Source organism: Ictidomys tridecemlineatus, chromosome 6, assembly GCF_052094955.1.
Source record: "Ictidomys tridecemlineatus isolate mIctTri1 chromosome 6, mIctTri1.hap1, whole genome shotgun sequence".
NCBI lineage: Eukaryota > Metazoa > Chordata > Mammalia > Rodentia > Sciuridae > Ictidomys > Ictidomys tridecemlineatus.
This window is the reverse complement of record NC_135482.1, coordinates 110,187,052-110,213,098: the sequence shown is the minus strand read 5'-3', so window position 1 is coordinate 110,213,098 and position 26,047 is coordinate 110,187,052. Positions and strand designations below refer to the sequence as shown.

Here is a 26,047-nt window from a genome sequence, read left to right as displayed (position 1 = left end):
TGAAGTTTCTCTTTTAAAATAAAATCTTTCTGAAAGAAACACCTTTAGAAGTTGATCAGGAAGAGATCCAAGTGTGTTAGTGTGTCTTCAGCTTTATCATGGACTGTATATCTGTTTTGTTTTTGCAGTGATGGAGATTGATCCCAGGGACTGGAGCATGCTAGCAAGTGCTCTACCACTGAGCTGCACCCCAAGCCCATGTACTGTGTCTCTATGTTCTGACTTTCAGTGTCCCATTTTGGGAGGTATGTTTGTGTGTTTTGGGACCTTGATTGATGTTGCTGGACATCAGAGGACTGGAAAGTGAGATTAATGAAGCGAAGATTACTTTTCCTCCATGGATTCTCACAGTTGCTTGGGATCAGTCTATATTCTAGTTGCTATTTTATTTTATTGATATCATGGGGGGCCAGTTACTGACATTTATGTCATTATTCATGTACATGCTAGGCAAGGGCTCCACTACCAAATTATATCTCCAGCCCTATTTTGTTTTATTTTGAGTCAGGATCTCACTTAGCTGCCCATTCTGACCTCAAACTTGGGATTCTTCAGTATCTGGAATAGTTGGGATTGCAGACCTGTGCCACTAAGCCCAGCTCTAATTGCTATTTATGTTGCCATACAGCAGAGAAATTGGTGAGTTATCTTCATTTTCTCTCTTATTTTCCCTAATAAAATATCTTATTTCTGATGTAATTGCTTTTGAACTCTGTATCCTCACACCCCTAACTTATATTGGGTACTGACAAGAGACAGTTTTGTTTGTGAGCTGCTAAGAGGTGACTTGTGGCTTAGGATATTTGGGTCTGTGTTCTCCACAAAGGCTAGAATAAGGAAGAAATGTGATTTTGACCTGACTACTTGCTGCTTTACTTGCCCAGCTATTGAATATTGCTGTAAAGTAGACAGGCCAGGTTTTTTGGGTAATGACAAATACTCTTTTTCTATTGGCATTCTTTCTCTAGATTGCATCTTTGCTATTTGCTGAGTAATTGGATGTGTCTGTCAGTGTCCCTGTCTTCCTCACTTCCTGGTTCTATGCTGCTGGCAGTGGGAGGGAGTAGCCATAATGAGGGCTGCTTCTTATCACACTCCTTGTTTTTGCTACTGTATTTTAAACAATATTATTTCTCAAATCTCCCCTCCTATTTTGGAGGGGATTGATTGTAAGAGGCCATTCCTTCTTGTCCTCCCAATTTACATGAAACCAAGCTAAAGGAGAGATTTAGAATACATCCAACTTCTTTAGGGGATACAAATGTGGGATTAAGAGTATCACCCAGTTTGTCATCCCTTGTTCTTTGTGAACTATAGGGAAAAGTTTTCTTAGTTCTGTAGAATTTTTCTAGTTCCCCCAGAACTAGATGAAACCTAGGTCCTTGAGTATGTTAGGCTAATGTTCTACCATGGTACTATGTCCTCACACCTATGTAGAACTTTTTTTTTTTTTTTTTTTGCTTAACTCCAGTCCTTGTACATGTTCCACGTAGAACTCTTAATTGCTCTGTTACTGATTTCTGATCACTTGGCCAAAAGCCAGGGATGGTTTCCTGAGAAAAATATCAGAATTAAATAATACCAACTTATCCTGTCTGTACTAATGTGCCAATTCTTTGCCATAGAAATCAGTTCCTACTTTGTGCTATTGCAGGACTCTTTTGATCAATATGAACCAGACTTAAGACAACTTCCTGATAACATTTTCTGCATCCCATATTTGCTCATAGGAGAGCAGAGGCTAAAGGGCTACACCCCCTTGCAGCCTCCGTGGACAACAAGCAAGCTGGGAGTGGAGATTACCCTCTGCCCCCCCCCTGTCTAGCACAGGCTCACCATGTGAGTGTGTATCATCTGGCTTTTGTTTTTATAAATTGTTAGAGCTTCTGTGGGACCAGCAGGGGAAGAATTGTAATGGGTTTTCCCCATTTTCAACAAACTGTATAAAGTTCATTTTTGCTTTTTCCCTCTTTTACCTTTTTCTTATGCGGGCAGGCAGTGGAATCCAGCCAACTTGGACACAGACGGGGTCCTTGGAGTAGGCTGTGAATACTGCCCTCTAGAGCATATTTCTAGATAAAGAAATGCCCTGCTGACCTGATTTATGCATTTCCCACCCAAAGGCATCCTGATTCCTCCTCTTGCCTGTATACCTGTCTCATCTCACATCAAATGCAGTCCTGGGTTTGTCGCAGAAAACAAAGAACCCAGTGACATATTTGGACCAAAACTGTCATAAATTTTCTCAGTATTTGTGTTAATTCCTTCAATACTATAAAACAATGACTTTTCCCTTACGGTGTGACACGTGGACATTTGTCTTTTCTAATTTTGAGAGCTATTATAGAGAAAGAAATTGTTTTATAGGTAAGAAACTTTATCCCTCTCTTTGCTCTCAATTTGTCTTTTCACACAAACTTCTCTTTCACAGAACTTGAGGTGGTGGTCAAGAGGGCCAGAGGCCATCTGATGATTAAGGGGATCAACTCTCAGCCCACAAACAATCTTCACCTGAAATTATCTCATATGAAATTTCAGCAAAATGCTCTATGCCAGAACTGACACCTGGCATTACTGATAACCCCCCATCTGTGAGGTCTGTGTACGCAGGAGGTGTTTCCATTATTAGAATAGCTGTTTCCTAAGGAAAACAAAAATGCTTTGTGTATATAAAATTTTTGCAAATATTAGTTGAGCTTCTGCGACATGCCAGAGCTTGCTCCAGTGCGCTCAGGTACCTTCCTGCATTGTCATGGTTCTGATGGCTATTCATTTGCCTAGGTTCCCATGCTACTACTGATTGTGGAAAACGCATAAGAACTTGTAACTTTCCTAAAGTCTTCTGTGTGAGAAGCAAGGCAATAATTTGAGTTATTCTGGCTTTAAGTCAAGTTCTGTTTTGTGACCCTGAAAAGCAGTACTAATAGGCTCTCTGCACATAATTGTACCAGGTACTTACTGCACAAGGGCAGACTGGAGCAGGAGGCTGCAAATGTCAGAGTGCTGCCCGTGCTCTGCTCACCACAGCCTTTTTCCGATTTCTCTAAGGTACTGTGTAGGCATGTTCCACTACAGAAAACTAAGGAAGGTGATATCCAGGGCTTCTAATTGCAGCTTATGTATTCCACAAGATGCTGAATGAGAGGTCTTGTGGGTACAGAAGAGCTGTCAGTACTGGTGAATTCCCATTAGGTTTCTTGATTTATGTGTTGAGTGGTTTTTCTCAAAAGCAAGGGTAGGCAACCTGACATGGGGATCATCACCAAATGCTAAGGGATCCAGGGGCATGTGGCACCATGACACATTTTTCTGTCTTCGCTGTTCCCTAGTTTTTGTTCCCCTTTACTCCTTTTCCCCTACTGAGGCCATCAGCCTGTGCTCTGATTGTGGAGCAAGGTAGGGAATACTTGTAGGCATTACTTGGCCTCTTTACGCTCATAGATCACAACCAGGAGGATTGACCAGACACATCTTGCTCAGCTGACCCATGACTTCACAGTATAAACCCTTCCCTTACCATACATAGTACAATGTCAATTCTTGCTTTGCTAATAGAGCCCAACTGTATAGCAGGGAAGAATGAAATTCAATCAATGCATTATAGTTACCTCCTTTATCAAGAGGACTCCATGGAGAGTTGGAAACTGTTGTGTTCCTAAAACATTAATACATCCTATCTTTGCTTTAGCCTCCAGCTGGCTTGTGTGTTTCCTGGTTCACTCCACCAGGGTCCTCCCCATGTTGATGTTTAAGCCACAGGACAAGATAGCAGCTTCATTGTAGCTCAGGTGGGAGTTGTTCTCAGGGATATTTGCAAGGCTTTGTCATAGGTGCAGAGTAGCAGCTACTCAGATGAGTCTTACCCTGTTCCCACCTTTCCTGAGGGGACCTTTTATAGTGATATTGCTCCCCTCAGTGGATGGTCTTTGTGCAACTAGAAGAAACTTAATACACATTTTTAAACAAAAGTTTAGTGAGAATCATTTTAAGATTGCTGGTTTGCTGCCTCCTTTCCCAGAAAAAGAAGTTGAAGTACATCTTCCCTGTGAAGAGTCTGGAGTAATGCATTTGTTTCTGATGATTTTAAGCAAGAGAATTGTGTTATGCACATGAATTATTTAGTAGCACCAAAGGAAATAATTTACTTTTGCCTAGCCCTGTTTTTTTTCCTGCTTTGTAGCCTTCCATTTATTTTTCCCCCTAGATTAAAAGTGCACATTAATATCTCATTCCTTGATTAAGCTCAGTTTATTATTGACTCCAATGCTCTCATCTTCCCCAAATGCTGGAATTAAATGGTAATTAAGTTAACAAAGCATTTTACTTAACAGCAGGTATTTCCGTTTTCTGGATTAAGTTCCATTAGCTCTGCTTGCTACAGCTGTGATTTGCTCATTTTATCTTTGTGAGCTCTTCTGCCTCCTCCTCTTCCCTCCTGTTGTCTATCTTTTGGCCAATCTACTCTTCTTCAGGGGAGAGGACCGAAATTCAAGTCTATGAATTGTTTTTTTTCTCCAGAAGCAATGCACATGCATTGGGAAGAACATATTGAAGGTGGAAAGAAAGGGAGACTCAAAGATAAATGTCTGCTCATCTTCCTATTTATGTGGCAACCTGATAAATTTGACTTAAGGGGGATCATTTCAGATCATCAGTCTTATTATCTTTGTAAATACACACTATTTGATTTGACTCCAGGTGCTGCAAACCTGATCATCACATAGAAAGGATGCTCCATGTATCTAGTTCCCAGTCAGCACAGCCAATGAAGTTACCAGGAGTGGGAACTGAGATCCCCCAAAGCATCCTGGAGCACCAGGTGATACTGGATCCTGAGAGCTGAGGTCAGGGAGGATCTGACCTGCTGAGTGCTTGGAATATTCTGCAGGACCTTGATATGCCAAGTGTTTTTAAGAGGAGGAAGCTTTTCATCTTTAGCAAAGGAGTTTCTATCACTTAGAACCATATTTTGAAAACAATTGGAAAACATTTACTGAATTAAAGTCATCTCTTAGTTATATCCACACTGGGAATATGTTATCTGAGTAAAATCCATCAACTTTCAGGATACACCAAGTTTCCATGGCTGGGATGTGTTCAACATTGGAACCTTTGTTTTTGATACAATGGAGACTTTTTAGGTTAGCTTGGAGAGAGGGGGTAATAACTTTGCTTTTTACTCAAGAGAATGTATAAGACTGTTATGAGCTGTATCAAAATGGCAGCCAACTGTATTCATTTAGCAGTGGAAGGTAAAGATGTCATGAATGATTAAATGAATGATTAAGAAATAGTTTGGGATTCCTTCCTGTTTGAGATATTTTCATTAGATTTGCCTATTGCATTCAAATGATTCTTTTGGATGAAACTCTCTCACCTAGTGAGAATCTGATTGTAATAATGCATGTATGATTGAGTGTATAGGTAGGTATATATGTGACTCAACTTGTTTCCACCGATATACATCTTTATTTTTAAAAAGTCCACTCCAAAATATTGAAAATAATACATTCCTGGAAGGTTTATTTTCAAATGGCAGGCTCCATACTGTGGTCAACATCTGTTTACTTTTTGTGTTTGTAACTTTCTAGTCACATGGGCTTGATGACCAGACAAAGTGTGGTGTGTGTTGAATGCTGACCAATATAGAGAGGTTTTTCTTTTCTGATGAATTTAAACTCTTAAGGAACAGAAAACTGTTCTGGTAAAAAGAAATCATTGTTAATACTTAATTAATTGCTCTTGTGCACATGCTTCCTCCAAAGCATCACATTGTTGTTTCATTTTCTTTTTTGAGGTATAAAGTATTGAAACCAGGGGTGTTCTACCACTGAACCGCAATTACAGCACTTGGATGATGATGATGATGATGATGATGATGATGATGATGATAATGATTTGGTACTGGTGATTGCATTCAGGAGTGCTTTACCACTAAGCTATATCCATAGCTTTTTTTACTTTTTATATTGAGACAGGACCTTGCTAAGTTGCCAAGGCTGGCTTTGAACTTTCTAAGTCCATCCTTGAACTTGTGATCCTCCTGTATCAGCTTCCTGAGTAGCTAGGATTCCAGGTGTGCACCACTGCACCCTGCACAAAACATCACATTTGCAGCCACAAGAGATTTACTGTTTAAAGTGACATGGATCCAACACCCATTACCACACTTCCAAACTGTTCTAGGCAATGGCTTTCAGGTAAGAACAGGCCACTATCAAGTCATAAACGGAAGCTTTTCCTTGTTTGTTTTAATTCTACCCAATGAATTGGGTTAATAGTACTTGTATTTATTTTGACCATGTCCTTAGAAGGGCAACCACTTCATCTGCTGAATTTTAAAAGTCTAACTGTGTATTCATCTTTTATGCTGGTATCTGTTCTTTTCTGAGGCCAATTCTAGGCATGTGGGGAAGGCTATTAATAGGACATATGCAGTGGCTTCTGGCATTTTGTGAACTTCCAAGTGTTATCAAAGCCTGGACTTCTTGGAAAGAGGAAAAGTGCATTTAGCCACTTGATTTTGGACACAGTGATTGACATGGGCCCTTATATCACCATCATACCTTTTAATTGCTTATGATTCTTCTTGACTTAAATATAAGGAAATCACATTGAAAAAGCTAAACACCTATGTATCTACACCAGAGTTTGCTGCAGTCTGAGAACACTTTAGTCCAGATCTTTGAGCTATTTAGGCAGGGTTTTGCACAGATTGTTTTTTCTTTGGTATTAAAATGTTCCCAATTTTGAGTGCAGTTTTCACACACATGTGCAGTTCTCCTCCAATCCTTGCTTTTCTTAAACAGGATGTTGCTTGTTGTAAACACCATGCTCCAAGGGTGTACTTTAATGAGCAGTATTTTTTTTTAAACAAATACCACTAGTGTGTTTTTTCTTCTGTCCTCACTGAACTCAGGGGACAGAGCCATCCCCATTGCCTGGGCTGGAAGCTGGGTGGGGAAAGGCTGGTCCTAGACCCTGGCTCTCCCAGTATCTGTGGGCAGGAAAAGGCTTCTCTCTTCAGAAACAAAGGTTCAGGAAGTGCACAGTCAAGAGGTCACTCCTGTGACATTCAGTGCATCCCATTTGTCATGCGGGCCCCATAGAGTCTCACAGGCTTGGGCTTAGATCCTAGCTCTGTCTACTTACAGGGCAGAGGAGGCTTGTTCATAAACCTTAGCTTTTCCATCAGTGTAATGGTGTGCTCATTCCATCTTTATTATAGAGTCTTCAGAAGACTTGGTACAATAAATCACATGCGGGGGTGGGGGGGGCAGTGGAGACAGACGCCACTGCAGGGAAACTGATCCTAGGCCATTCCTGCTAATATTACCCTGCTACCAGCCCATTTCTGCCATGGGCTTTGACCTCTGCCTACTCTGTTCCCTATGCTGGGCAGGTCCAAGTCTTCAGGAAGTTCCTTTAGGAAGCCTGTCTCCACCCCCAGTTGAGTCATGCAGCACCCCAGCTCCTGCCATCCAGACCCCCTACTTCTGGGACTGCACAGGACCTGCAGCTCACTTTCTTAGGCCTGTGACATCAAGTGTCCTGAGTGCCCTGAGTGCTGACACCTGCCTCTTCACATTTGTCTTCTACATACAAAGGAGCTTCTGTCTCACCTCCTCCAGGAGGCTTGAGCATGTCCTCCCCAAGGCCCCATGTACTCTGCTTGGGGATCCAGGCTGCAGCTAGATAGTGCTGGTGCAGTGTTTATGCAGCATGCCAAGAGGATTCAGAATGCCAATTGAAATGAGGAAATAAAGAGCCCGCCCCACCCCCAGTGCCTGCAAGGTAGGAGAACCGGCGACCCACGGGCAGGCCAGGCCCAGCAATCTGCGGAGAGACAGAGCTGACACACGCGCCTGCAGGGAACGGGGTCCTGTGACCCACCAGCGGCCTTCTGTGGGGCAGGCCCGTCCCCTCCCCCAGTGCCTGCAAGGTAGGCGGGACTGTGACCACCAGCAGATCAGGCTTAGCGGCCTGCTGAGGGACAGGACAGTCCCCTCCCCCAGTGCCTGCAAGGTAGGCGAGACTGTGACCACTGGCAGAGCAGGCCCAGCGGCTGGTTGCGGGCCGGAGCCGGCCCCACCCCCAGTGCCTGCAAGGTAGGAGAACCGGCGACCCACGGGCAGGTCAGGCCCAGCAATCTGCGGAGAGACAGAGCTGACACACGCGCCTGCAGGGAACGGGGTCCTGCGACCCACCAGCAGCCTTCTGTGGGGCAGGCCTGTCCCCTCCCCCAGTGCCTGCAAGGTAGGCGGGACTGTGACCACCAGCAGATCAGGCTTAGCGGCCTGCTGAGGAGCAGGACAGTCCCCTCCCCCAGTGCCTGCAAGGTAGGCGGGACTGTGACCACCGGCAGAGCAGGCCCAGCGGCTGGTTGCAGGCCGGAGCCGGCCCCACCCCCAGTGCCTGCAAGGTAGGAGAACCGGCGACCCATGGGCAGGTCAGGCCAGCAATCTGCGGAGAGACAGAGCTGACACACGCGCCTGCAGGGAACGCGGTCCTGTGACCCACCAGCAGCCTTCTGTGGGGCAGGACCGTCCCCTCCCCCAGTGCCTGCAAGGTAGGCGGGACTGTGACCACCGGCAGATCAGGCCCAGCAGCTTGTTGCAGGCCGGAGCCGGCCCCACCCCCAGTGCCTGCAAGGTAGGCGTACTGGGGACCCATAGGTAAGTTAGGCCCAGCAACCTACAGAGAGACAGAGGTGCCCCTAGCGCCTGCTGGGTAGGCGGACCTTCGACCGGCCAGCAGAGCAGACCTAGGGCCCGCCAGCGTGGTAGACAGACCGCACCAATTGGTGGAGGATCACAGCCACCATCTGTCCTGCAAGGGAGACTTTTCAACTATACAAGAGCAATATAAATAAATAGAGGGAAAATTTCAAAAACACAACAGTTTCACCAAGCAGAAAGAAACACCAGCAGTATGAAAAGACAAGGAAAGAAAGGACCACAGGCAATGCAGGTCAACTCAACTCTAGAAGAGGTAATAGCTGCAACAGATGGAATGTCAGACAGAGAGGTCAGGATATACATGCTTCAGATGATCTGGAGTCTCAAGGAAGACATGAGACAGCAAAATCAGACAATGAAAGATCACATTGACAAGGAACTTCATAAACAAATCCAGGAAGTAAAAGATCAATTTCACAGGGAGATAGAGGAAATAAAAAACAAACAAATACAAATCCTAGAAATGCAGGAAGCAATAAACCAACTTAAAAACTCAATTGAGAAAACTACCAGCAGAGTGGATCACTTAGAAGATAGAACATCAGACAATGAAGACAGAGTATTTCAACTTGAAAAGAACATGGACAGCTCAGCAAGTCTGCTAAGAAACCATGAGCAGAACATCCAAGAAATATGGGATAATATCAAAAGACCAAACTTAAGAGTCATTGGGATACAGGAAGGCACAGAGCTCCAAACCAAAGGAATAGACAATTTATTCAGTGAAATAATACGAGAAAACTTCCCAGACTTGAAGAATGAGACAGAACCCCAAATCCTAGAAGCCTACAGGACGCCGAATGTGCAAAATCATAAGAGATCCACACCTAGACACATTATAATGAAGATGTCCAACATACAGAATAAGGAGAGAATTTTAAAAGCTACAAGAGAAAGGAAGCAGATTACATTTAGGGGTAAACCAATCAGGATAACAGCTGATCTCTCAACACAGACTCTAAAAGCTAGAAGATCCTGGAATAACATATTTCAAACGCTAAAAGAAAATGGGTTCCAACCAAGAATCGTGTATCCGGCGAAATTAAGCTTCAGGATGGAAGATGAAATTAAAACATTCCATGATAAACAAAAGTTAAAAGAATTTGCAGCTAGAAAACCATCTCTTCAAAAAATCCTTGGCAAAACACTACAGGAAGAGGAAATGGAAAACAACAATGAAAACCAACAGTGGGAGGTAGGACAGTAAAGGGGGGAAAAAATCAAAGAGAAAAACAAATCAGGTTTAGCAGCATTAATAAACAAATATGGCTGGAAGAACAAACCATATCTCAATAATAACCCTAAATGTTAATGGCTTAAACTCACCAATTAAGAGACACAGGCTAGTTGAATGGATCACAAAACAAGATCCAACAATATGCTGCCTACAGGAGACGCATTTGATAGGAAAGGATATACATAGACTGAAGGTGAAAGGTTGGGAAAAATCATATCACTCATATGGACTGCGGAAACAAGCAGGAGTGTCCATACTCATATCAAATAAAATAGATTTCAAACCAAAGTTAATCAAAAGGGATAAAGAAGGACACTACATACTGCTCAAGGGAACCATACACCAACAAGACATAACAATCATAAATATATATGCCCCAAACAACGGTGCTGCTGCGTTCATCAAGCAAACTCTTCTCAAGTTCAAGAGTCTAATAGACCACCATACAATAATCATGGGAGACTTCAACACACCTCTCTCACCACTGGACAGATCTTCCAAACAAAAGTTGAATAAGGAAACTATAGAACTCAATAACACAATTAACAACCTAGACTTAATTGACATATATAGAATATACCACCCAACATCAAGCAGCTACACTTTTTTCTCAGCAGCACATGGATCCTTCTCAAAAATAGATCATATATTATGTCACAGGGCAACTCTTAGACAATATAAAGGAGCGGAGATAATACCATGCATCTTATCTGATCATAATGGAATGAAACTAAAAATCAACGATAAAAGAAGCAAGGAAAAATCATGCATCACTTGGAGAATGAACAATAGGTTACTGAATGATCAATGGGTTTTAGAAGACATCAAGGAGGAAATTAAAAAATTCTTAGAGTTTAATGAAAACACAGACACAACATATTGGAATCTATGGGACACATTGAAAGCAGTTCTAAGAGGAAAATTCATTGCTTGGAGTTCATTCCTTAAAAAAAGAAAAAACCAACAAATAAATGATCTCATACTTCATCTCAAAATTCTAGAAAAAGAAGAGCAAAACAACAGCAAAAGAAGTAGAAGGCAAGAAATAATTAAAATCAGAGCTGAAATTAATGAAATCGAAACAAAAGAAACAATTGAAAAAATTGACAAAACGAAAAGTTGGTTCTTTGAAAAGATAAATAAAATTGACAGACCCTTAGGCATGCTAGCGAAGAGAAGAAGAGAGAGAACTCAAATTACTAGCATAAGGGATGAAAAAGGCAAGATCACGACGGACACTTCAGAAATACAGAAGATAATCAGAAATTATTTTGAATCCTTATACTCCAATAAAATAGAAGATAGTGAAGGCATCGATAAATTTCTTAAGTCATATAATCTGCCCAGACTGAGTCAGGAGGATATAGACAACCTAAACAGACCAATATCAATTGAGGAAATAGAAGAAACCATCAAAAGATTACCATCTAAGAAAAGCCCAGGACCGGATGGGTTTACAGCAGAGTTTTACAAAACCTTTAAAGAGGAACTAATACCAATACTTTTCAAGCTATTTCAGGAAATAGAAAAAGAGGGAGAACTTCCAAATTCATTCTACGAGGCCAACATCACCCTGATTCCGAAACCAGACAAAGACACTTCAAAGAAAGAAAACTAAAAACCAATATCTCTAATGAACCTAGATGCAAAAATCCTCAATAAAATTCTGGCAAATCGGATACAAAAACATATCAAAAAAATTGTGCACCATGATCAAGTAGGATTCATCCCTGGTATGCAAGGCTGGTTCAATATACGGAAATCAATAAATGTTATTCACCACATCAATAGACTTAAAAATAAGAATCATATGATCATCTCGATAGATGCAGAAAAAGCATTCGACAAAGTACAGCATCCGTTTATGTTCAAAACTCTCGAAAAACTAGGGATAACAGGAACATACCTCAACATTGTAAAAGCAATTTATGCTAAGCCTCAGGCTAGCATCATTCTGAATGGAGAAAAATTGAAGGCATTCCCTCTAAAATCTGGAACAAGACAGGGATGCCCTCTCTCACCACTTCTGTTCAACATAGTTCTCGAAACACTGGCCAGAGCAATTAGACAGATGAAAGAAATTAAAGGCATAAAAATAGGAAAAGAAGAACTTAAATTATCACTATTTGCAGATGACATGATTCTATACCTAGCAGACCCAATATGGTCTACAAAGAAACTGTTAGAGCTAATAAATGAATTCAGCAAAGTGGCAGGTTATAAAATCAACACGCATAAATCAAAGGCATTCCTGTATATCAGCGACAAATCCTCTGAAATGGACACGAGGACAACCACCCCGTTCACAATATCCTCAAAAAGAATAAAATACTTGGGAATCAACCTAACAAAAGAGGTGAAAGACTTATACAATGAAAACTACAGAACCCTAAAGAGAGAAATTGAAGAAGACCTTAGAAGATGGAAAAATATACCCTGTTCATGGATAGGCAGAACTAACATCATCAAAATGGCGATATTACCAAAAGTTCTCTATAGGTTTAATGCAATGCCAATCAAAATCCCAACGGCATTTCTTGTAGAAATGGAGAAAGCAATCATGAAATTCATATGGAAGAATAAAAGAACCAGAATAGCAAAAACAATACTAAGCAGGAAGTGTGAATCAGGTGGTATAGCGATTCCAGATTTCAAACTATACTACAGAGCAATAGTAACAAAAACAGCATGGTACTGGTACCAAAACAGGCGGGTGGACCAATGGTACAGAATAGAGGACACAGAAACCAACCCACAAAACTACAACTTTCTTATATTTGATAAAGGGGCTAAAAGCATGCAATGGAGGAAGGATAGCATCTTCAACAAATGGTGCTGGGAAAATTGGAAATCCATATGCAACAAAATGAAATTGAATCCCTTTCTCTCGCCATGCACAAAAGTTAACTCAAAATGGATCAAGGAGCTTGATATCAAATCAGAGACACGGCATCTGATAGAAGAGAAAGTTGGCTACGACCTACATGCTGTGGGGTTGGGCTCCAAATTCCTCAATAGGACACCCATAGCACAAGAGTTAACATCTAGAATCAACAAATGGGACTTACTCAAACTAAAAAGTTTTTTCTCAGCAAAAGAAACAATAAGAGAGGTAAGTAGGGAGCCTACATCATGGAAACAAATCTTTACTCCTCACACTTCATATAGAGCCCTAATATCCAGAGTATATAAAGAACTCAGAAAATTAGACAATAAGATAACAAATAATCCCATCAACAAATGGGCCAAGGACTTGAACAGACACTTCTCAGAGGAGGACATACAATCAATCAACAAGTACATGAAAAAATGCTCACCATCTCTAGCAGTCAGAGAAATGCAAATCAAAACCACCCTAAGATACCATCTCACTCCAGTAAGATTGGCAGCCATTACGAAGTCAAACAACAATAAGTGCTGGCGAGGATGTGGGGAAAAGGGTACACTTGTACATTGTTGGTGGGACTGCAAATTGGTGCAGCCAATTTGGAAAGCAGTATGGAGATTTCTTGGAAAGCTGGGAATGGAACCACCATTTGACCCAGCTATCCCCCTTCTGGGTCTATTCCCTAAAGACCTAAAAAGAGCATGCTACAGGGACACTGCTACATCGATGTTCATAGCAGCACAATTCACAATAGGAAGACTGTGGAACCAACCTAGATGCCCTTCAATAGACGAATGGATAAAAAAAATGTGGCATTTATACACAATGGAGTATTACTCTGCATTAAGAAATGACAAAATCATAGAATTTGGAGGGAAATGGATGGCATTAGAGCAGATTATGCTAAGCGAAGCTAGCCAAGCCCTAAAAAACAAATGCCAAATGTCTTCTTTGATATAAGGAGAGTAATTAAGAACAGACTAGGGAAGAAGAGCACAAGAAGAAGACCATCATTAAACAGGGTTGAGAGGTGGGAGGGAAAGGGAGAGAGAAGGGAAATAGCATGGAAATGGAATGAGACCCTCAGGTTTATACAAAATTACATACAAGAGGAAGTGAGGGGAAAGGGAAAAATAATACAAGGGGGAGGAATGAATTACAGTAGGGGGGGTAGAGAGAGAAGAGGGGAGGGGAGGGGAGGGGAGGGGGGATAGTAGAGGATAGGAAAGGCAGCAGAATACAACAGACACTAGGATGGCAATATGTAAAGCAATGGAAGTGAAACTGATGTGATTCTGCAAGCTGTATAAGGGGTAATATGGGAGTGCATAACTCGCTTGAATCAAAATGTGAAATATGATATATCAAGAACTATGTAATGGAGGGGTAAGACAAGATAATACAAATGGAAGAAATGATTTACAGTAGAAGAGGTAGAGAGAGAAAAGGGGAAGGGAGGGGAGGGGAGGGGGGATAGTAGAGAATAGGACTGACAGCAGAATACATCAGACACTAGAAAGGCAATATGTCAATCAATGGAAGGGTAACTGATGTGATACAGCAATCTGTATACGGGGTAAAGTTGGGAGTTCATAACCCGCTTGAATCAAACTGTGAAATATGATGTATTAAGAACTGTGTAAGGTTTTGAACGACCAACAATGAAAAAATAAATAAAAGAAATAAAAAAGAAATGAGGAAATAATTAAATTTTCTTAAGAATATTTAAAAGCATATTCCAAGCATGAAAAAAGGAGTGTATAAAAAATTAAAAAGACAATTCTGCAGGGGAGGAGAAGGACAGCAGTGGTGGAGAGGTCAGCACTGAGTGAAGACACTGAGAGAGGTGCCTGAAGGGCTCCAGATCCATGACAGCCAGAAGGTGTGCTGCCCTAGGTGGAATTGGGTCTGGCTTGACTGTTTCTAGACCTGTAAGCTCTAGACCCCCCATGGCTAGAAGAGCAGCTATCGGAAGGAGAGATGCTGTCTCAATAGAGGTGGCCCCAGCTGCCTCATTGTCCACAGCTGTTATAATAATTGCTGCCAGATGTGGAATGTTCTCTGGCCTGGCTGCTTGGGACTGATCTACCTTTTGCTTCATAGATGGTTCTATGGCCTCTGTTGGCTCATGCTATCCTTCGGGGATGGTGCCAGATCTGACTCTTCCTCCAGTATTGCTGGTATCACTGACTGTTCCTTTTCCTCAAGCTCAAGTGCTCAGAAGAAAAGGTCCTGAACATAACTCCCTTTCCCTGAGTCTTTCCAATTTACAAAATACTGCTGCCTCCCAAAGAAGCTCCAGCCCCTGTACCCACAACATCACATAGGCATGGAAGGCAGAGGTGTGAGGCCTATAACCTCTTGTCCAGCCTCAACCCAGGATGATGTTGGCAAGACTGGCTGGGATGAGCTATGGCAGGGATGGGTCCTCACGGGACTTGGCTCTGAGCTCCCAGCCTCCCCTCTTCCCTCTGTGTGCCCAGGGCCCCACCTACAGCTATCTCTCTCCTCTTCCTACAGGTGAAGCCTCAGACCTCAGCCCTCTAGTATAAATCCAGACAAGTGTGGGACCCCTGGTTTTGCCCAGCTCTCCTTTACCCCAGCCTCCCAAGTGTCTAAACTCTGGAGACAGGTGCCCTCCCTCTTGACCCCAAGTCCATTTACTTCTTTGTTTATTCTCCTCACAATGTGGGTGGATGATTCCATACCTAGAGGGGACCAGAAGTGTCACCTTAAATGTCCTATGCCCCACACCTGCCAGGATGCTAGTGGAACTGACTTCCCAACTAAAATGAAAACCCAGGAGCAGGTGGAAAGTATATCTGTACTGTAGTGGCACCCTCTCCTCCACAGAAAATCTTAATTAAGCTTCTCCAGAGACCCACCATAATCTTTCTTAGACTGTCAGCAGACTTTCTGCAAAAGAATTTTCAGGCAGGAGGTATGCCTGCAGAAACACAGTGTAATAAGAAAAACTAACCCAAGGCCTTCACAGAGGTGTTTGAATTTCAGAGTTAGGTCCTTGAAGGGCAGCTTGTGAGAGAAAACAAAATAAAACAAAAACAAAGTCTCTTTTTCCCAGGCACTGGTTTTCACAGAGAGAGGAAAGAGAAAGTCCTTAGGGTTATTTTTGTCAAACCTGAGTTGAGCTGGGAGCCGAGAAGATGAAGAAAAAAAAAAGAAAAAGAAAACCAGTTGTCATGTAAACTTCTGTAGATTGTGAGCCTCTGAGTCCCCTCCCCCTATACACTGGGTATAAAGTTCTAAAACTTCCTGAACTTGGGGTTCAGGGGGATTGGTTGATTACAGTGAAAGCTTTTCCCTCTGAACCTGGTTGCAATCAATCAATAAATCCGCTTCCTGCTACTCCCTTGGTGTCTGGCCTCATCTGTCTCTACAACAGTATTGCTCCCTGAATGATACACTAGGTGCCTGGAAATGTGCCTACACATAGTAGGTGCTTCATATATGTTTGTGCAAAGAATGAAGTCAACCAGCTCCTTCCCAGATATCTCATTGGCTCAGGGCCTCTTAGTATACCCCAGAGATCACTGTTCTGACTACATGTAGGTTGGGGTCCCTCCCAGAGGGAGTTCTTAACCTCTTTCCAACTGGGGAAGCTCTCTGCCTTAAGCCTCAGCAAGCAGGGGAGGGGACAATCACAAAGAGAAGCCCACAGCCCAGGGAGCACTTTCCACAGAGCTAGCAAGACTGGCACAAGCACTTGTAGGGCTCATCCCAATTGGAGAGTCCTCAAAACACCCTACAATGGTGTTCCTATGAAAACCCATTTCCACAGACTTGTCTAGGGTTCAGAGAACTGCAGGGCTTTCCCAAGACCCAGTCAGGAGGGAACAAATTCTCCTGGGTTTGGAGGTGGTGGCACCTTTTATACAGCAAGTCTAGCACCTGCTAGGTGATGGTGAATCTTCAGGAGGTATGTGGGAAGGTGGATATTAAAAAGGGGTCCTTGATCCAGTTAAATACCAAGTGGTTTGCAAGCTTCTCCACCATGCCTATCTCCAGGATCCCCACTCTCACAGGTTCAACCAGGGTTGGGTTGATTTGTTTTCATCCTAGGGTAGGACCAAGAAGGGACAGTTCTAACAAGTAAATAGTAGCAAACTGCAAAATGACTCATTACTAGTGAAGTGAAAATAGCATCAAAAATATTTTGTCCATAATCATACACACACACACACACACACACACACACACACATCCCTGGGATGGCTCTGGGGCTGTTGCAGGGAATAGAGTGGTGGGCTGGTCTGTGCTGACTTTTCCTGGGTTGTTCTGTGTCACTTCTGAGACTCCAGGCAAGGGCTGACACAGTATCTTAATGTGGGTGAGGCATCCCCTCAGTGGTTTTCTGAGGCCTGAGCCTTGGTGATTTGGGAGACTTTATAAGAGATCTTGACAAGTGAGCTAGTTGGAGCTGGCTCTGCAATGTGGGTGCTTGGTTTCAAGTTCTGTTAGGTCCATTGTCAAAGAAGTGAGGTTACTTCTTGGGGTCTCCTTACCTGATTCTCTTCTTGACACAAGACTGCCCCAAAGAATCCCTGGGATGCTAGTTCCCCCATCTCTCCATGACACATGTAAAAGTGGACACTATTATGCCTAGCCCACCTTCCCTCTGGCAGGCCTGTGTGTACCCAATACCCAAACTTTGGGGAGCTTGGGTACTGGGTACACCTGAGTTCAGACCCAGCCCCTTGTTCTTTCCAGGTGTGTGACCTTAGACAACTCATTGTGCCTCTCAGGTCCTTCCCAGTCTTCACACCTGCTCCCTGGGGGTCATTCTAGCATAAGCTTCCAAGGATATCCTTAGGTGTATGGGCCCATCAGTACCTATATTACCTGTGAAACCCTAAGGCAGGAGTCATAAGTCCTTGACACACAAACTTAAAAGATGAAATAGTCATTAAAGGGGAGAGACAAAGAGTGACACACAATTCAATCCAGACCTGGGTCACAGTGAGATCTAGGGAAAGCCATTTACCCTCTTGGTTATGTTTCCCACTCTGCACCATAAGAAATGTGAAGTGACTGAGTTTCAGAGATTGTCCTCCTCTGGTATAAATCTTCTAATAACTCCCTAGGACATTTAGAATTGGCCTAACTGCCTCCTCTCATGAGATGGGTATCACACAACTGTCCTAGTATCTGCAGCCTCCTGGTGCCTAAAGACTGTAGCCCCTGCTCTGTAGCTTCTGAGGAACAGAAATCAGCAAAAGTTTTGGGATATCACTTCCAAAATGTTAGTTATGCAAAATCTGATTTCTTTCTGACTAATTCCCCTTTCCTCTCTTCTCCTCTCCTCTCCTCCTCTTCCCTTTTACTTTCTTCTTTCTTTTCTTTTCCTCCCTCCTTTTCTCCCTTCTTTCCTCTCTCTCTCCCTTCTCCTTATGGTTTGAATATGAGTATTCCTCAAAAGTTCCTTTATTAATGCAGAAATTTTTGAAGGTGGGTTACCAGGAGCATGTCCCAGAAGGGTGTATCTTCCCTGCAGCCCCTTCCTCTTCCCCCCTCTCCCTGCTTCCTGACTCTGCCATGAGCTGAGCAGCTTTCATTAATAAACATATGAATCCTCCATGATGTGCTGCCTTACCCTGGGCCCAGAGGAACAGTCAGACATCTATGGACTAAGATTTCTGAAACTCTGAGCCCCAAATAAACTTTTCCTCCTTTAAGTTGTTCTTGTTGGGTATTTTGGTCACAGCAACACAAAAGCTCAAGTTGAGATATTATGAGCTGCCCTGTGGATTATGCCAAAGCCAAAGATCCTATAGTATCCTGGCCCACAGATAGAAATGCACTGAGGCTCTGCCAACTGGATCCTGCCAATAGAAGAGAAATGAATAGATCCCACCTCTCATCCTTGGCCAACAAAATTCAAGTACACATCTCCTGGAAACTTTTCTTTTACACCCTCTTTTCTTTGACAATGTAGCAGCCATATTGTATCCAAATGAGAAAGGATAAGAAAATTGCAGATCTCAGCCCAGAGTTCCTATATCAGTATGAGCAGGTTCAACTTTCTGGGCTCAGTCACACAGGCCTCAACACTTACAATAATACTGCAATTGGTTTGTATTAATGCTTTGTTGCAGGCACAGTAGTCAATTCAGATTATTAATCCACTGATGAGGTTACAGTTCTCATAATCGAATCCTTTCAGCTCTGAACATTCCTACATCGCCTATCACATGGGCTCTTCAGGGGACATTAATGATCAAAACCATGAGAGATAAAAGTCTTGTTATGTTGCCCAGGCTGGCCTCAAACTCCTGAACTAAAGGGATCCTGCCACTTCAGCATCTTGAGTAGATGGAATTACTATAGGTGTATGATCAACATGCCCAGCTCACCTAGGTAAGTTTTAAAAGGATCTTGATGGCACTTATGTCAAAACTAAAGGGGTCAGAAATGTTAATAGGAAGACAAATTAGAAGCCCATTATATTAATCTGGGTGAGAGGTGAGCAAGAAATGGAAAGTTGGAGAGAGGAAGTTGGATTTGGTTAACTTTTGAAGAAAGACCCCAAAGATTTGTTGATGAATTGGACAGCCAACTGGATCCTGCCAATGGAAGAGGAATGAACAGGCCCCATGACTCAACTTTGACCAGCAAAATGTGAGTGCATATTTCCTGGGAACTTTTCTTTCCATCTTCTTCTCTTTGACTCTATAGCAGCCATATTGTATCCAAATGAGAAAGGACAAGAAAATGAATATCTCAGCACAGAGTACATGATACATTTAATTTTAGTAGCTACTAGAATTAAAGCAAGGCAGTCCAACCTATTGTATGTGTGTTAGAACAATCCATGGCACTTGGTGTTCTTCTTCTGGCTTCTTAAATAATGTTTCCTTTATTTATATAACCAAAGGATTTTTTTCATTAATAAGCATATGAATTCAAGAAGAAATATGCCATCTGTTTTACAACGTGAACTGTGTTTTTGGTGTTTGAGAGAAATATCCAAATTTATCTAAAGCAAATTTGTTAAACTAAATTTACACTTTTCATTGAATAAATTCAATGCAAATGTATTGTTACTACTGTGCTGATTTTCTTCAGGGTGAAAGCAGATATTCTTATATTTCCATGTTTTCTTGTGAATAATTCCTAAAAGGAGTGTGTGTGTGTTGTGTGTGTGTGTGTGTGTGTGTATCTATCTATCTATCTATATATATATATATATATATATATATATATAACTACTTTGAAATTTGAATTTGTGCAAATTCTGAGGGAAAATTCAGATAAATCTTTTAAAAAATATATTAATACATTGTAGCAAAATCTTAGCTACCTAGGACTAAATTTGTGAATACTAGGTTTCGCTCATCTATAGGCCCTGGATTTTTAATATTCACTATTTTGGATAGGCATCTTCATGAAGTGTATTATATACATCTTCACTTTTTTTAAAAAGAAGATTGGCCCAGATAATTCAACATTTCTCAATGTCTCAGGATCTGCATTAATGTTTATGATTGCAATTGTCTGCATCATGATTATGCCACACTCAAGAACTCTTGATGACTATTGGTTAGTCTATTTGTATTTGTTTCCTGATCAAATTGTTCCTGTGGTAGAGAATTTTTTTTTTCAGTATTGTAAATTGAACCCAGAACCTCACACATGCTAGGCAAGTGCTCTATCACTGAGCTATATTCCCACTCCCTTTTAAAATTTTTATTTTGATACAGGTTCTAAGTTGCCCATCTGGGCTTCAAACACCTGACCCACCTCCCTTACGAACAGATGCAAGTTTTAGCCACTTTCCTTATATCTAGATTTGAATAGATGACTACATTCTGGCCATGAGATGTAAATTGAAGTGGATGAATGTTCTGGAAATGACCACATTAGGGAGGAGTTTGCTCTTCGCTTCTTTCTTACTCCTGCATATAACAGAAGTACTTGTGGCTGACCTGGAACCCTGAGGTGATTTTTGTGATTAGACCCCATGAACTGGGAATGGCAAAGCAGAAAGATGGGAGCCTGGATCCTTATGATATGATGCCACACTTCCTCTGCACTACATACCTTCATTCTTCTCTCATATGAGAGAAAAATAATTAACTTACTTAAGGCATTGTTATTTTGAAGTTTTCTGTCATGTGCATCCAACCCCAATTTACTAATTTTCATGTTTTTTATGCCTTCTGTTGCTTTTTTAAAAAAAAAATGTCATTCTAGATGCCTAGACACTGTGCTTATTTACATCACCCTCATTTGTTTTTAGTTTTCTGTCATTATTCTTTGTTTAGTGATTGTGGAGGACTACTATCTGCTAAGTGCTAGAGATAGTATTGTAGGCAAAACAAACATGTATGTGTTCTAGGAGCTTAAATTATATTGAGGATATTACTATCCATTGGGGAAACAGATGACCAAGTTTGTTAGCCATTAAAAAGGCTGAAGGGGCTTGCCTTTGAATACATGGACATTTGGCTACCTATACTTTCTTATTTTTACCTGTGCTATAGTTAAGTATGATGGCTTACAACTGACTTGTGTTTGCGTGAGATGTATTTACTTCCATGCTTGTTACAAGTTTATAAATAAAGTACCTGTTTTCTGTTTATCGGAGAGATTTCTATTGTGAAATAGGTATGGTGGCACATGCATGTAATGCCAGCTCCTGGGGAGGATAAGGCAGGAGGATTGCAAGTTCCTTGCACAACTTAGTAAGAACCTGCCTCAAAAGAAAAGTAAAATGGGCTGGAGATGCAGTTTAGTGGTCAAGTGCTCTCGCGTTTGAACCCAAGGCTATTGAACTAATAAATCCCCCAGACTGGCGCAGAATTTTTCCTCTTAACAGAGGCCACCCTAAATGGGCAATTTTCTTGGCACCTTCGCACCAGAATTTCCCAAGGTGAAAAGGGCAATTTTCTTGGCAACTTTGCACCAGAATATCCCAAGCTGTCCAGGGCAGTTCAAAGCAATGATTCATTCACTGCTCCCCACAGCACCACCTTGGATTTTATTTTATTTTTTGAGATAGGGTCTTGCTATATTGTCCAGGCTAGTCTCCAACTCTTGGGCTCAAGAGTTTCTCCTGCCTCAGCTCTCTAGTAACTGGGGCTACAGTTACAGTCCACACCACAATGCTGGACTTCAGCCTCTATTTTATGGTAATAATGTCCTTCATTTTCTTTAGAGTTTTACCATGTATATGTGCCTCTCTGTACACATAATTCAGTTTTACTGATTTTTGAACTGTGTATTCATGAAATTGTACTCTACATATATTTCTGTATTTTCTCTCTTTTGACATTGCATGTGTAAGATTCAGTCATATGAATTACTTCAGTGAACATGGTGAAGTAAGACAGTTCCACAATTTCTCTCCACCTGTGAAGCACACAAGTTATGTGCTTCCAGAAACAATCACTGTACAGTACAGATACTTCCATTCCAAAAGTGAGAAACTGAAGAGGGAGGGAGGGAGGGAGGGAGGGAGGGAGGGAAGGAAGGAAGGAAGGAAGGAAGGAAGGAAGGAAGGAAGGAAGGAAGGAAGGAAGGAAGGAAGGAAGGAAGGGGGACAGGTCCCAGGCAAGTCCAGAATCCAGCAAGAGAAATTCCATTGGACTTTAAGGCTGAGATGAGAAAGGTCTTGAAAAATAGTTAAAGAATGGCTTTTCCTGGCTAAGTACCTGGATAGACAAGAAATTAAATATTTCAGGGTGCTTGACTCATGGTGGCTATATAGTTACCTTGTCTGACAGCACATTCTCTAAGAATTCTCGTCATATTGGCAGTACAAAGGGCTCGGAGACGGTACAGCAGACCCAGGAGTTAAAACGATCCAAGTGTGTCTTGGGAGGAAAAAATTAGAGAACATGAGCAGGATGAAATTGTGGACTTTTCTGAATGAATGAATGAATGAATGTGAATACAGGAAACCTTAACAGGATTGTGAGGGAGTGTAAACTGTTTAATTATGATGGTGGGAGGTTAGTTGTAAAATGATGACTCTCAACTCCTCTCATTTTGAAGGCATTTTAAACTATTCTTAACAAACACGAGGAGGCAGAGAATAAAGATAATTCAGACCACTCTCCGTTTAGAGACAGTCTATCTACATCCTTAAATGGATGGTTACTGTTATCCCCTTTTCAGGGCTCTGACGAAAAGAAACTCAGAGCAATTCAGTTACCTGAATGAAACACGGCGCCAGGTGCCCGGTAGATTCGCCTCGCACAGCGCTTTCGTGTCCGCAGGACTGGGCGTACGAGCTCCGCGCCTTCGACTTGGCTGAGCGCCGAGCTGCCACCGCCGCTCCGAGTCAGCCGGCTTCGCGGCTCCGACCTGGCGTGCTTTGAGAAACGCCGCGAGGTTGGGGGCCCCGCCATTTATTCCTAGGCCGGGAGCCCGGTCGCGCGGCAGGACTGGGGGCGGGGCTGGGCGGGGCCAAGGGGGTGAGGCGTGATGACGCCACGGGCGCCCCGCCCACGTGGTGCCTGAGCCGGCGGCGGTTGTGGTAGTTGGGCAGGTGGTAGCGATCGCAACGGCCGCAGGGTTCCCGGGAAGCGTGAGACGGCCTCGGTGGCTGCAGCTCCGAAGTCGTGCGGGACCTCACGCCTCCCTCCTGTCGCTGGCGCTGAGCCTTCTGCCTTTCCTGCCCGGCTCCTGGCCCCCGTCCCCGTCTGGACTGGGAAGAGAGGCCCCGGGGAGGGGCGGAGCTGTAGGTGAGGCGCCAGGAGCCCCGCCCCCTCCGCTGCCCGAGCTAACCCTTGTTAAGTCTCACACTTGTCCTGAGACCCACTTACAATCAGGCCTCCCATCTCAGGACATCTCGAAGTACCTGGTCCGCGAGGTCACAAATGAGCGGGGAGGGGAATAGCCTTTGACCAAGAGGAGCTCACTTTTCCCATAGACGTTAGCCCTCTGTTAATATTGCAACTGGTAAGTATAAAGTAGGAAAAAATATAGTTAAAAACATTTGCGGGCTGGGTTTGTGGCTCACTGGTAGTGTGCTAACCTTGCATTTATGAGGCACTGGGTTCAATTCTCAGCATCGCAAATAATCAAATGATTAAAATAAAGGTCCATCAATAACCAAAAAAAATTTTTTTTAATTTGCTCTATAATTTGTTGACCTTTAAAAATAAAATTTGAGTTCTTACACTTCAGGAAAAATGGGTGCAGATTTGAAAATGATACCTGCCATAAATGCAGCTGAACTAAACATAAACATTAGTTCACAAATTAATGCTTTCAACAGAATGAGTAAATTAGGAAAAGTTTTAACCAGTTTCATTCTATATTATGTAGCGTGATCATCCAAAATTTTATACTTTTCTTGTACAGAGGGTATGTATTTGTTTTTTTTTTTAAAGGGAAACTTTTTTTTTAAATCAAGGTATACCATTAACTTAATACGTTGAAATTTTTAGCATTATACCCTTGCATTTATTTATTTATTTCATTTATTTTAAAGAGAATTTTTTAAAATATTTATTTTTTAGTTTTCAGCGGTTACAACATCTTTGTTTGTATGTGGTGCTGAGGATCCAACCCGGGCCGCAGGCATGCTAGGCGAGCACGCTACCACTTGAGCCACATCCCCAGTCCCCCACCCCTCCAAAAGGGAAACATTTTAAATTCAACAAATTGATACTTTCTGTTACCAGTGGATTAAGATTTTTTTTCTCAGTAAAAATTTCCTTAAATTATGTGCTTAATAGAAATTGAATTATTTTGTTTACAAGACTGCTTCCACTTGAAATGCTGTCACAAGTAACTTGGAAGGGGGATATCTTGTAATGCTATTCTTAGAGGTAATAATGCATGAATTAAACTCTTGGACTATGTATTTGACACGTTAAAAAATGCACAGTATTAGTGTCGACCATCTATTAATAGTTAACCTATAAATACTGTTCTATAATTTTCTTTCCTCAGAAACAATTGGTCTAAGTAGTGCCACTTGGGTCCCGGATTTTCTTCAGTGTCATTTAGCAAACCAACTGTCTTTAAGCAATTAGTAAACAATTGAATAATCCAACAGAGTACTTGACAGTTTTTGCTTTTAAATTTCACAGGAAGGGTTCTTCACTCTTCTGGAACTCAGAATAGCAAAATTTGAGGAAAAGCCCTATGATGATTTACTGCTCTTAAGAGAAAAAGCCCACATTTTCAGGCTATAAATGATTGAATCTATTGAAGATAACATCTACTAAGACTGGCCTTTATGCTTATTTGTTAAGTAGTTGAATAAAATTGGGCAACTTAAATAAATTAACTGGCAGACAAAGTAGAAACTGTCCTGCATTGTTGTTTTCATAAAGAGATGACATTTTCCAACCATGCAGATGTGAGCCAATTTTCTGTCTATTGTATGAAGTAGTAAAACTGAAAGGGAGAAATTATTGTTATACACTCTGAATTGCTTTGCATCATCTCATTTGAGATAATTCTTGACTTTTTTGTTGAATGTGGTGGCACACACCTGTGATCCCAGTGACTTAGGAGGCCAAGGCAGGAGGATCATAAGTTTGAGGCCAGCCTCAACTACTTAGCAAGACCTTAAGCAACTCAGTGAAAACCTGTCTCAAAATTAAAAATAAAAGATATGGGATGTAGCTCAGTGGCATAGTGTCCCTGGGTTCATTCCCCAACACCAAAAATGGAAACAAATGATAAAGTGATTTTATCCTAATTTACCCTTATTACTTCAACCATGGACATTGTCCATCAAACTTGGACTTTGTCATATAGTTCCAACCCTATATTTCAGGCATAAATGCTGATCTTCTCTGTCATATGAGAGTGAGTCAGTTCTATGTGTGTTTTAAGCATCTGTGTGGATTATCAAAGGTGGAGTTCTGGTTTGTGGATCAGTGAATATTAGTAGCACCAACTCATGTTCTTTTTCTTTTTTTGACATTGAGTCTCTATGTTGCCCAGGCTGGTCTTGAACTCCTGGGCTCAAGTGATCATCCTGCCTCAGCCTCCTGAGTAGCTGGGACTACAGGTGTGTACCACCCCACTCAGCCCAACTCATATTCTTTTTTTTTTTTTCATGGATAAGTAGAAAGACGCACTAGACTTTATTTTTGCCTAATGACATGTTCTTAGAGAAATCTTTCCCACATATTCTTCAGATTATCTAGAAGTAATTCTAATTTACTAATGAAATCACTCATTTAATATAAGAATTTATGC

The 26,047-nt window shown here is 42.0% G+C and overlaps 1 protein-coding gene and 1 long non-coding RNA gene across 9 annotated transcripts in view; one reads left to right on the top strand and one right to left on the bottom strand.

The window, feature by feature from the left end:
- Positions 1 to 23,348, bottom strand: part of LOC110598966 (voltage-dependent L-type calcium channel subunit alpha-1D-like) — an 84,655-nt gene extending 61,307 nt beyond the window's left edge. For 6 of the 8 annotated variants that reach the window (XR_013423222.1, XR_013423221.1, XR_013423224.1 and 3 more), the window contains exons 1-2: positions 23,037 to 23,348; positions 22,594 to 22,695 (exon numbers count right to left, since the gene is read on the bottom strand). The gene's annotated coding sequence lies outside the window, so the exon portion shown is untranslated. The remainder of the gene's footprint in view (positions 1 to 22,593; positions 22,696 to 23,036) is intronic. The other 2 variants (XR_013423226.1, XM_078015540.1) reach the window with 1 other exon arrangement.
- Positions 23,349 to 23,415: 67 nt separating this feature from the next.
- Positions 23,416 to 26,047, top strand: part of LOC144364989 (uncharacterized) — a 28,644-nt gene continuing 26,012 nt past the window's right edge. Inside the window, exon 1 of the long non-coding RNA XR_013423227.1 lies at positions 23,416 to 23,785. This is a non-coding gene — a long non-coding RNA (uncharacterized LOC144364989). The remainder of the gene's footprint in view (positions 23,786 to 26,047) is intronic.